This window comes from Palaemon carinicauda, chromosome 15, assembly GCF_036898095.1.
Source record: "Palaemon carinicauda isolate YSFRI2023 chromosome 15, ASM3689809v2, whole genome shotgun sequence".
Lineage (NCBI taxonomy): Eukaryota > Metazoa > Arthropoda > Malacostraca > Decapoda > Palaemonidae > Palaemon > Palaemon carinicauda.
The window spans coordinates 72846871-72856691 of NC_090739.1; the positions used below are offsets into that span (position 1 = coordinate 72846871).

The 9821-nt window shown below is 44.7% G+C and overlaps 1 protein-coding gene across 3 annotated transcripts in view; it reads right to left on the bottom strand.

Annotated features, from left to right (window-relative positions):
• The window catches only part of LOC137654666 (rhomboid-related protein 2-like), a 206896-nt gene extending 198736 nt beyond the window's left edge, over positions 1-8160 (bottom strand). For 2 of the 3 annotated variants that reach the window (XR_011046674.1, XM_068388512.1), the window contains exon 1: positions 8084-8160. The gene's annotated coding sequence lies outside the window, so the exon portion shown is untranslated. Of the gene's footprint in view, positions 1-7772; positions 7805-8083 lie in introns of those variants that run through there. The other variant, XM_068388513.1, reaches the window with a different exon arrangement.
• Between the last annotated feature and the right edge of the window lie 1661 nt (positions 8161-9821).

Below are 9821 nucleotides of genomic sequence, written 5' to 3' on the forward strand. Positions count from 1 at the left end.
CAGGCAAGGTATATCAAATGACTTAGGCCAAGGACGAGAAGGCAGTTCATTTTTGGCCAAGAAACCAAGCTGAAGTGAACATGTGGCTTTATCTGTGGAAAAGCCGATGTTCCTACTGAAGGCAAGGATCTCACTGACCCTTTTAGCCGAAGCCAAGCACACTAAGAAAAGCGTCTTGAGGGTGAGATCCTTCAGGGAGGCTGAATGTAATGGCTCAAACCTGTCGGACATTAGGAACCTTAAGACCACGTCTAAGTTCCATCCAGGAGTTGCCATACGACGCTCCTTAGAGGTCTCGAAAGACTTAAGGAGATCTTGGAGATCTTTATTATTGGAAAGATCTAAGCCTCTATGTCTGAATACAGACGCCAACATGCTCCTGTAGCCCTTAATAGTGGGCGCTGAGAGGGAGCGAACATTTCTCAGATGTAGGAGAAAGTCTGCGATTTGGGCTACAGAGGTACTGGAAGAGGAAATAGATGCTGACTTGCACCAGTCTCTAAAGACTTCCCACTTCGACTGGTATACTTTGATGGTAGAAGCTCTCCTAGCTCTCGCAATCGCTCTGGCTGCCTCCTTCGAAAAGCCTCGAGCTCTTGAGTGTCTTTCGATAGTCTGAAGGCAGTCAGACGAAGCGCGGGGAGGCTTTGATGAAGATCCCTTACGTGGGGCTGCCGTAAGAGATCTATCCTTAGAGGAAGACTCCTTGGAACGTCTACCCGCCATTGAAGTACCTCTGTGAACCACTCTCTCACGGGCCAGAGGGGAGCGACCAACGTCAACCTTGTCCTTTCGTGAGAGGCGAACTTCTGCAGTACCTTGTTGACGATCTTGAACGGTGGGAATGCGTACGCGTCCAGGTGAGACCAGTCCAGTAGAAACGCATCTATGTGGGTCGCCTCTGGATCTGGGACTGGCGAGCAATAGGTCGGGAGCCTTTTGGTCAACGAGGTGGCAAAGAGGTCTATGGAGGGTTGACCCCAAGTCACCCAAAGACTCTTGCACACGTCCTTGTGGAGGGTGCATTCCGTGGGGATCACCTGACCTCTCCGACTGAGACAGTCTACCAAGACGTTCAAGTCCCCCTGGATGAATCTTGTCAACAGGGAAATGCCTCGATTTTTTGACCAGATGAGGAGGTCCCTTGCGATGACGAACAGTGTGTGGGAGTGAGTGCCTCCTTGCTTGGAGATGTACGCCAAAGCTGTGGTGTTGTCTGAATTGACCTCTACCACTTTGTTTCGAAGAATGCTCTCGAAACTCATCAAGGCCAAGTGAACCGCTAATAGCTCCTTGCCGTTGATGTGCATGCTCTTCTGAACCGACGTCCAAAGACCCGAACATTCCCGACCGTCCAGAGTCGCTCCCCAACCCAAATCCGACGCGTCTGAGAACAACACGTGGTTTGGGTTCTTGACTGCCAGGGACAGACCCTCTCTCAGACTTATGTTGCTGTCCCACCAGTTCAGGCATGCTTTTACTGGCTCGGAGACCGGGATTGATACAGCTTCTAAAGTCTTGCTCTTGTTCCAGTGTGAGTCTAGATGGAACTGGGGAGGGCGAAGGTGAAGTCTCCCTAGCGAGACAAACTGCTCCAGGGATGACAGAGTCCCTACGAGGCTCATCCAACTTCTTACTGAACAACGGTCTTTTTTCAGCATGAGTCGGACTTTGAGCAGGGCTTGCTCTATTCGGGTGGCAGACGGAAAAGCCCGAAAAACTAGACTGCGAATCTCCATCCCCAAATAGAGAATCGTCTGGGATGGAATCAGTTGAGACTTTTCTAAGTTTACCAACAGTCCCAACTCCTTTGCCAGACCCAACGTCCAGTGAAGGTCCTGCAGACAGCGATGACGGGATGATGCTCTGAGAAGCCAGTCGTCCAAGTACAGGGAGGCTCGAATTCCCGATAAATGAAGGAACTTTGCCACATTCCTCATGAGCCTCGTAAACACGAGAGGAGCAGGGCTGAGGCCGAAGCACAGTGCTCGAAACTGGTACACCACATTCCTGTAAACAAACCTCAGATACGGTTGAGAATCCGGGTGTATAGGAATGTGGAAGTACGCATCCTGCAGGTCGAGAGAGACCATCCAGTCTCCCTCTCTGACCGCTGCTAGGACGGACTTCATGGTCTCCATCGTATATTTTGTTTTCGTAACAAAAACGTTGAGCGCACTGACGTCCAGCACTGGCCTCCAACCTCCCGTATGCTTTGGGACTAGGAAGAGACGGTTGTAAAATCCCGGTGATTGAAGGTCCGAGACTTTCACCACCGCTCCCTTCTCTAGCAACCGAGACACCTGGTATGTAGAGCTTGTCTCCTTGACTCCTCTCGATACCTGGGAGAGAGGTCTAGAGGAACTGTTACTAGAGGAGGTCTGCGTACAAAAGGTATTTTGTACCCCTCCTTGAGCAACAACACAGACTCTTGGTCTGCACCCCTCTTCTCCCAGGCCTGCCAGAAGTTGTTCAGTCTGGCCCCTACCGCTGTCTGAGGACGTGGGCAGTCAGACTCTGCCACGGGAGGACTTGGATCCTCTCCTCTTGCCTCTCTTTCCGTCGGCACGAGCGCCTCCCCTGCTGGGAGCTCTGCCACGAAAGGGCGGGATAAACCTAGACGCAGGAGTCTCGATTCTGGGTCTCACAACAAAGGATGAAGAAGGAGCTCCCTTGCGAGCAGAAGAAGCCATCAGGTCATGTGTATCCTTCTGTACAAGCGAAGCAGCAATGTCCTTGATCAGCTGTTGAGGAAACAAGGCAGCCGATAAGGGAGCAAAGAGAAGTTCCGATATTTGACAGGGAGTAACTCCTGCTGAAAGGAAAGAGCAAAGGGTTTCCCTCTTCTTCAGGACTCCAGACGTAAAGGTGGAGGCGAGCTCATTGGAGCCATCGTGGATGGCTTTGTCCATACAAGACATAATAAGCAAGGAAACATCCTGGTCGGCAGACGAGATCTTCCTGCTTAATGCTCCTAGAGACCAATCTAAAAAGTTAAAAACTTCGAAGGCCCTGTAAACCCCTTTAAGGAGATGGTCAAGGTCCGAGGAGGACCAACAAATTTTAGAGTGTCTCATGGCCAGGCGACGGGGAGAGTCTACGAGGCTTGAGAAGTCACCATGGGCAGAGGCAGGGACTCCCAAGCCGAGAACTTCTCCCGTGTCATACCAGACGCTCGCTCTAGAAGCTAGTTTAAAAGGAGGGAAGGCAAAGGCCGTCTTCCCCAAACTCCTCCTGGTAACCAACCAGTCGCCTAGTAGACGTAAAGCCATCTTAGAAGAGCGAGAGAGCACTAGCTTAGTAAAGGAAGGCTTGGCAGCAGCTAAGCCTAGCGCAAACTCTGACGGAGGCGAACGAGGAGCAGCAGTAACAAAATGATCTGGGAAAAGATCCTTAAAAATCATCATGATTTTCTTAAAATCCATAGAAGGTTGCGCAGCCTTAGGCTCTTCCACGTCTGATAAAACATCCAAAGGATTATCAGTAGGCAGAGGATCAGCAACATCCTCATCTGAAGGAACCTCGTCCGACAATTGATGAGTCTCAAGCAAGGGAGAGACCTGCCGTGGTGGCAATGCTTGACAAGCAAAGTCCACACGCAAAGGAGCATCAGTAGCAGTCAAGGACGCTACGTCATGTAACTGCTTAAAGGACTGACCAGCAACAACAACAGGAGCGGGAGGACGCTCGACGTCAAGTCGAGACTGCCTTGACTGCCTAGATTGAGCAGTCAAAACAACCCTTGACTGCGGTGCTTGACGCTCAACGTCAAAACAAGGCAACTGAGCTGGTTGGCGAACGTCCTGAACGTCAACACGAGCATGCGGCAGCGGCTGAACGTCAACACGAGACTGCGGCAGCGGCTGAAAGTCAACACGGGACTGCATCGAGTGAGGCTCCAAGTCACGAGACTGACGTGACTTTGTAACGTCAACAGGACGAGTAAAGGCTCGTTTGGGCGGCTGACGGCCAGGATCTCGATCAGCGTAACGGCGAGGATCATCGTGAACCTGCTCAACGGTATACTCCTCCATAAGGGAGGCAAGCTTATTCTGCATATCCTGTAGGACAACCCATTTAGGATCAACGGGAGTCGGTACGGGCCGAGACGATGGTAACGTCTGTGACGGCAAAACGTTGCCTTTACTGAGACTCTCGGAGCCCGTGTTACGCTTTCGTTTAAGCGGCGAGCAGTCTTCCGATGACTGCACAGGGTCAGAGCTGTCCCAATGGCTACAGCCAGGACGCTGGACCTGTCCTGAAGGGACTGACTTCCGCTTTAAGGGTCTAGAAACTTTGCTCCAAGGTTTCTTTCGCGAGAAGCCTTCGGATGACGAGGAGAAAACAGCCTCGCTCGTCTTATGGTAGGGGCGGTCTTGACGAGACACGCCCGAAACCATAGAGGGAACGTCTGTTCGTTGGTTAGAGCCTCTCGTCCCCTTAAGTCCTACGACATTACTTCTCCCTGGTGCATGGGAGCTTGAAAGAGGTCTCGGACTAGGAGAACGACAAGCACGAACAGACGAACCCTCGGACGCAACACTAAAAACACTTTGCGCACTAATCACTTTATCCCCACGATTTTCTAATGTGGCACTCTGACACTTTAACACTTTCACATCAGCCATGAGTTGATTACGGTCCGTTGCTAAAGACTCAACTCTCTCGCCCAAAGCTTGAATGGCAAGCAACATATCCCGCATTGATGGTTCATGAGTGCTAGTAGAAGGTTCAGGAACAACTACTACAGGGGAAGGATTAGGTTCAGGGGCATGGGAGGAGGAAAAATCCAATGACCTAGAGGAGCTTCTCCTCACCCTATCTCTCTCAAGCTTACGAGAATACTTATCAAACTCTAGCCAGTCGAATTCCGAAAGTACCACGCACTCATCACACCGATCTCCTAATTGGCAGGTTTTACCCCGGCAATTAGAACACACGGTATGTGGGTCGAGAGAGGCCTTTGGAAGACGTTTGTTACAATCCCTAGCATTACATTTACGAAATTTAGGAATCGGAGAAGGGTCAGCCATTTTGAAAAGTCAAAGAAAATCCAAAAACAATCCAAAGTCATCAACAATAAACGCTATCCAAAAAAGGGTTCAAGAGTTTTAATTGAAGAGAAAAACACCTGCACTGCGAAAGCTCAAAACCAAAAAGAAGTACTTCACCAAGAATGACGAAAAACTCCAGGTCAACAGCGAGTAACGGAATCAACTTGTCAACAAGACCGACAGAGAAGAACTGAGGCTGTTTACATGTATATGCGGTATCTGGCCGATAGTCGGCGCTGGTGGGCACACCCGCAACCTTCATGGCGATCGCTCGCGAGTTTTTGTGTTTCTGTCGAGCCGTCCGAGACGTCAGCTATTATATATTCACCGGCTAAGTTTAATATTTAAAATTTACAATTTAATGCTGTCCCATCAATAAACATTCTTAGTTGAGACACGTCCTTTATAGTGGCATTTGATACTGCTATGATAATTATCAAGAATTGTTAGATAGGGGAAAGGTCGTTATAATGCCCCGTCCGCTGAAGCCACGGCCAAGTTACTCGATCGTAAAATTTTCCCCAAGCATTGTTTCCTGCTTGACTATAACAACACCTGTTTGGTGGCGCTCTGTTCGCCTATCACCTGGTGGCGCAAGCCTTTAACAGTTATTGATGTTCGGACTTTTGTTTTCGCTAATCCCAACAATCTCCATTCTTATACCCTTGTTAAGATTGTTAGTTGGGACAAGTCTTGAAATTATGCCGAATACTAATTTATTATATATACAACCAAAGGTTAGGTTAGCCAACATCTAGTTAGGATGTTTCTGTTGAAAAAGCCAGTGTCAATAAACCACCCGAACTAACCCTTCGTTTCCATGCGCTTGTAGGCCTACTTTTGTTGGCCGGGTAATTTCAAAATTTTTAATCCCCCGCCCCCTCGACCCGAGATTGACCTGCACGAGGTCAACCCTTTCCAACGCTAAACGCTGTAAGGGACAGACATGTTCCGTATATTTTCTCTTTGAGCGATGGTGTTGAGTTTATTACTCAAATAGATCAGCTTGAAGCTCTGAAGCCAATAAGGTTTTTAGACCTACGGGACTTTACTCGAGTTATCCCATAATTTTTTCATTTTTTATTTCGAAAAGGGCTCTTAGGTGATTTTAGGGGTTCCTGTGAAGGCGCAAGAACCCGAGGATTTAGACTTCAGCGACCACAAATATTAGGGTAGGCCTAATCCTGAGTAACTTTTTTATTATTACAATGAGGTTAAGATATAATTTAGAGTGCTGTCTACAGCTTTTTTGTGTAGGAGAGACTTAGAAGGGGGTCTGCCCCCAGCTAGGGGTTGTGACCTGGGAACTACTAAGTTCGGTTAGGTTGGGTTTGTGGGGTTTGTATGATAGTGACAGTGTTTAGGGGGTCGCAAAGGGGCGTTAGCCCCCCGTTAGGTCATTAGAAAGGTAAGGACACGGCTTGTAGGTCAGGTTAGGAGGGGAAGTTTTGGTTATATGTTGTCCATTTTTCTCGCACTTTCCGACATTCATGCGCCGAGTGGTCCTAGTACATAGATTGTCGAGACAAGCATTTACAAATTTAGTGAATTCATTATTTCATTCTGTTAAACTTCACATGAAAAACTCGATAGGTGATGGTCTTTACTCTATTTTCTGGCGATCGCGACCCTGTCCTAGTATGTAGTTTGTTGGGACAAGCATTTATAAAACTAGTGAATTTAATATTATTTAATTCTGTGACCATTCCTTTGAAAAAGAGCCCATTCGGACATTGGGGTGTATGTATGATAGCGGCCGCCTGTATGTATCATTATGTCTAACTTAGAATACGGTAGTGTAAGGGGGATCGCAGGGGGGAGTTAGGCCCCCCCCCCCGTTAGGTAAGTAGGTAAGGACATGGCTTGTAGGTTAGGTTAAGGGGGAAAGTTTTAGTTAGTTGTTTTCCATTTTTAATCAACGCGTGAGGAACTGGCCGTTGATATACAAAGGCTCCCGGACATTTTTAACTCGATTTTCGGGCGGTCCCAGGCCTGTCCCCATAAACTACAAAGGCTCCGTTTTCCCCACCCCAAAACCCCGAGTTCTCACTGGGGGTCCCCCATTATCGTAGGATATAGATGTATATATATTTCTGAAACTATTCATTGGCGACAGGAACGAGTGTCATTTTCGAAGAGAGCGTAATTTTTTCTATAAGAAAAAGTAGTTGTTTTCCTAGGTTACATTACCCAGTAATACACTACAATAAAACCCAATAATACCCCATTTTTAATCCACACGGGAGGAACTGGCCGCTGATACACAAAGGCTTGGAAGGGGTACCCCGAGAGGTATATATAAATAGAAACCACAGTCCACACACAAATTACCAAACCAGCGGATTACAGGGTTGAATCTGAGCGTACATATCTAAATATCTAGACGTCATTTATGACGGATCGAAACCCTGGCAGTTGAATAAAATAGAATGTAAGTACATTAAAAATAGGGGTGCATTAGACTCTGGTGTACTGTGATTCATAACCAACAATGACAAAACCCTCTCGTTCCTTACTCATATGGAGGTTTTGCACCTTTACCTCCCATTTTCCTAAAATGACAACCAATAGAATACAGTCCTACCTCACAGTTCACTGAAGGATCTTTGAAAGGATTCCATGTAGATTTATACCTAAAACATTGGGTTAAGTCTACATCAGGTAAAGGAGATTTTAGCCTATGATACAATCATAGGCGCAATGTTTTGCCCCACTTACGTTCAAGAAACGAGAATCTTGGCCTCCGAATGTTATCAAACTTCTAAACTAAACACTCCTTTACTCTAACAATGAAAGAATTCAATATCAAAAGGCGGAAATGACTCATGACAGAAACCCATTGTTTGACACTGTCCTATGATAAATCAGTAGATGCATAGACTCCTTACTCACTTCTCATACAAGGTTTTTCTTTATCAACTTTTTGTTATAACACTGCGAGAACTGTCATGTCATAACCATATCATAGATATATGTAAACTCTGAAAATTCTGAATGACAGTCGTTAAAATATTGTAATCTAGACTTACCTTTAGCTCTTACTAGGTCAAGAATGTGCCCACAGACCCAAGTTTATGCCCCGCCTAACGGTAAATTCGGTTCTACCCGACACCTTATGGAACCCAATATTAGATGTAATGGTTCTCTCACCTGCAATTTTAAATGTATATCTAGTAAATTTCTGTACAATTTTAATAAATATATATGCTTAAATGGTTATTATAATTATCAAAATACAGATTATAGAATAACTGATTCATATAGGAGAGATTTTGCAAGTCAAATTTCCTTCTTCACGGGGTGCCTTTTGTGCCTAACATATTCCCAAATATGTGGTATAATTAATTTTTTTTTAAACATTTCTATGTGAAAAATTATGCACAAATTACGTGTTATTCGTCGAATATATAGAACCACTACTAAATATAATCTATTCTACTTCGTAGAAATAACTGAGGTCTTAATGTTTTGGCAAGTACGTCATACAGTGCTAGAATAGGAAAAATAAAAAAACACATCAGTAGGAAGCTATTTCCCCCTTGCATTTCCTATAATGTGAATGCATATATATGTGTATATATATATATATATATATATATATATATATATATATATATATATATATATATATATATATATATATATATATATATATATATATATATATCTGTGTTTATATATATATATATATACATATATATATATATATATATATATATATATATATATATATATATATATATATGTATGTATACAGAGAGAGAGAGAGAGAGAGAGAGAGAGAGAGAGAGAGAGAGAGAGAGAGAGAGAGAGAACAGTTGGAAGATCCAGGCCTACATGGCTGAGGACATTGAAGCGGAAAGTAGGAGAAGAATGGTGAAGGATTGATTTAAAAGCCCAAGATAGAGGCAGCTGGCGAAATCCAACCGAGGCCCTCTGAGTCATTAGGCGTTGGAGGACATGACGCAAAGGCCCTTGGTTAGACTCCGCCAGCCGTCTCTATCTTGAACTTTTAATTCAATACTGCTCCATTCATCCTCTACTTAACGCTTCATAGTCCTCAGCCATGTAGACCTGGTCCTTCCAACTCTTCTAGTTAAACGTTTGGTGAACTAATCTTACTTGGGGAGTGCGAAGACCATCCCAAACCATCTGCATTTAAGAATGAGCAGTAGAATGGTAAAAAACATGGGCCAAGACATGAAGAATAACATGAGAGAAATTATGAATGAAATTGAAGACAGAATAGAAGTACTGTACCTGATGAATGGGATGAACTAGAAATATTATCAGTGGGTAAGTCTAAAGGTAGCAGATTAGTTATAGACATTAGAAGGTGTTTATTTATTGCGAATACGATTGGTAAAATGTTTGAAAAATTTAGGCTAATAAATATTAAGAATGAAATTAATGAAAAGATTAGCACATTCCAGTGTGGTGGGATAACGGGTAGGTCAACAACAGATTACCTTATCTAACTGAATGCTGTTATAAACTATAATCATTACTTGGGAACCTCAACATACAGTACATATGGTTTGGGGATGCAGTAAAGTGTTTTGATAAACCTTGTTTGAAAGGTTGTATCAAAGAATGTAGTAAGATGGTAAGGAAAGATGATGCGAAATGATATATAAATCAAATGAGAAAACTAAAGCAATTATCAAGAGTCCTGTCGGATATACAGAAGGAATTAAGATAGAGGGAAATGTAAATAAGGGAACAGTATTCGGATCAAAGTTATGTTCAATTGTCACAGACAAAGTT